This window comes from Mustela lutreola, chromosome 6, assembly GCF_030435805.1.
Source record: "Mustela lutreola isolate mMusLut2 chromosome 6, mMusLut2.pri, whole genome shotgun sequence".
In the NCBI taxonomy this organism is placed as follows: Eukaryota; Metazoa; Chordata; class Mammalia; order Carnivora; family Mustelidae; genus Mustela; species Mustela lutreola.
The window spans coordinates 129671526-129674916 of NC_081295.1; positions in this window are offsets into that span (position 1 = coordinate 129671526).

The window sequence follows — 3391 nt, forward strand, 5'->3', positions numbered from 1 at the left end:
AAATTTATTTTGAATTGAAAACAAGATCTTACTGAAGTTTAGGCATCCCACTTTATATCAGGCCTCCAGTACATTCTAATTTATTTATAGAAAATATCATAAACATGAATGTCACTTTTCCTACTGCATTTATACTGAAACTGCAATGACTCAAAGATGTCAGATCTGAAAAGCACTACCTTCCTATAATTTCTGTTTCCTAGGAGGAATGGATATACCATTTTAGCACAATTATCCAACAGTGTTCAAAACCACCATGAATTTTAAAACATAGTTATTACACCCTAAAAATCAAGTATGAAAATGTATAACCACCAAATCTCTATCTGTAAATGAAATAGCCCCACACAGACGGGTTTTAAAACATTCGAACTTAAGGAATTTGGTAGCACAGACTCAGGGTAGTAGATTCAGTGCCCACAGTATACTTTCAGGGAGAGAGTAATGTAGGCTCTTAGTCCCTTTCTGCCTAGAGATGACCTAATAGTGGTTCTGGCATTGTTTGTTTGTTTTTGAAAATAAGTTCCTGGGCGTCATTCAGAAAATGCAGAGTTTGGCAATCTATAAAAATTAAGGATGATCTTTTTGAATGTTTGTCTTTCACTATATCAAATTAACATAATTGGACAGAAATTCCACTAAATTAAGCATTGTTAGGAAACGTGTAAATTGGAGCTGCTCAAATTAGTTGCTCTTTGAACTATGTGCTGTTGGTTCAGGATTAGATAAGGAGTTTGAAGGAAAACCTAAATCATTGCTTCCTTTTTTGAGAGAGTCTTAACATATTTTCTTAAAATTAGCTGAAATAAACAATGTGTTTAGTCGCAAAGTGATTTGCATTTTTGCACAAACTCCCTATCTCCTTGAGAATTATAACAAATATTTCATGAAACATCATTGATCTTTACTTTGTTACACTGCTGTAAAGTACATTCAGAGCTGCCAGTTAAAAGTGTTAGTGTTGAGATGAAATGTCATGCATTTTTCTTCACTTCCATGCAAACGGACACAGTAATTTATTAAGACACAATGAAGAAAAAGATTTGACAATGAGTTCCAGATTTTAAAACTCACTTGCCATTCAATCCAAATTGTGAGTTCGATCGGTTACCGAACACTTTATAATGCACCCCCGGTAATTTTACAGAGATTTTTTTTTCTTACCAATTCTTGATTATTCTGTCTTGCAATGCAGAGAAAGCTAACTAATTTAAAATAAACTTCCATTAATGTTGATTGTTATAAACTTACAATTGATTAATTTTCATATACAGAGTTTAAAGTGTTCACAATTTACATTAAATATATATTCTGTGTATACCTTGGAAAAATTATACTGAAAATTGAAATTAAAATGATGTTGTATATAGCTGCAAGAAGCCGCCTGTCCCATTTCATCTTACTATATAGGTTGTGTCAGGTAATTTATAAAATCCCTACTGCATAACAAATCTATTTTTTGTTGGAATGGGTAGTAATGTTTCTGCTTATTTCTAAATAAGAGTTGGTCTATGAGTGCATCTGCAACTGTATTTTTCCTAAGTGGCTTCATGGTCTTGAACTGAGAAAGCTCAGAACATTAAACATCCAAATAACATATTTTGACATAATTAGACATCAAGGAAATGCAATTAAAATGACACTGAGATATCACTACACACTTACCAGAATGGCTAAAAGAAAATATAATGACAAGACCAAAAGAAAAAAATATACCATTTGATGATACACAATGGCAAGTTGTACCATAACTTAACCATCTCAGACAAGTGTAGTGTTAAATTTGTTTTTCTAAGCAATGTTTTGGGTCACTTACCACTTTTCAAGGATATAAAGTGCTATCATTTTACTTAAAACTGTGAAATTTGGTCAGATTTGAATTTCAATTTATGTTAAAACATTCTGTAAACTGTGTTAAACTTTGACCTTTGTTCCCTCTGTTCAGTGAATAACACTATATCATATTCTGAAAAATACGCTAATTTTCATTTTGAAAAATATCCCTTTTTCCTCTTATGGTAATTATTAATATGAATTAATAGTAGAATTTGATATGGTTCCATATGACCACAAATACTTTATTGTATAGTATCAAATTTAATAATGAATATAATGTACTTCTTTGGACAATTTTTAAAGACCAGTCTACTCTTGAAACAAAAAAGTGGAGACGCACTTCTTTAGTTCACACAAATTTTATTTTATTATATATAACCTCAGATAAATTTCAACAAATCATAATTTATTAAAATTATGTCTACTTAAAAATCTCACAGAAGAGTAAAACCATCAAAAATAAAAATAAACACACACAACACACACACATCACCCATGTATTGGCAAATCACAATTGCTGTAGCAATACATTAGGCATTCCACAGTTAAGGGCTATCAAAATTTCCATCAGTGGCAAAAAGATTTGTATCCAAATGGACTGATTTTCCAGAATCCAAGAAAAAGTCCCCTAGGGTTTATTTAAAGATAAATATTTGAACAAATACTTCTTAAATTTAGGAAATTCAGAACATACGATTAAAGAATATTTGCAGTGCAGACTATATTCAATCCTTCCTTCAAAATGTGCCTTTGAGTACATAATTCTGTTTTCTCTATCTAAATTGAGCTGTCCTCCAAGGAAGTTTTCTAAAATGTGTGTCTCTGTGTGATAAATGTTCGAAGACCTAACATGCTTCATTGTATTTTTACTGTTCTCTGAAATTTAATCAATAATTTGGCTTGATGTATAATATCTAGTTTCAAATATCTTTTCCATCTATACAAACACCCAGCTGTCTCCTTTATATGGTATTACTATTGAGAATTCTGCTGTCAGTATTATTCTTGTACATTTTAGGTGATCTGTTCTTCTGTTGGGCATCATTTATGCTCTTCTCTGTTTTTGATATTCTTAAAAATTACCATAATGTATATGAGTGTTTTTTTGTGTGTGTGGTTTTTGTTTTGTTTTTGTTTCTGATTTCTCATGTTTGGCATCATTTTAAGTCTGGTATCTTTTATCTTTCTTTAATTCTCCAAAATTTATCTCAGTACTTATTTAAATATTTTCTTTATTTTTTTTTCTTTTCTGCTGCATTTGGGCAGAAGTCATTAATTTGTATGTTTGTTTGTTTTTCCCAACTCATTTATTCATTTTACAGCTATATTCATCTTAGTCTCCATTTATTGTATTCTTTATTTCAACAACTTTCACTTAATTTATATTCACAGTATAGTATCTTTCTTTTCTTTGTATATGTATATCATTATTTTATCATATACTTTTAAGCTATTTTTTAAAATATTTTATTTATTTATTTGACAGTGAGAGATCACAAGTAGGCAGAGAGGCGGGCAGAGAGAGAGAAAGGGAAGCAGGCTACCTGCTGAGCAG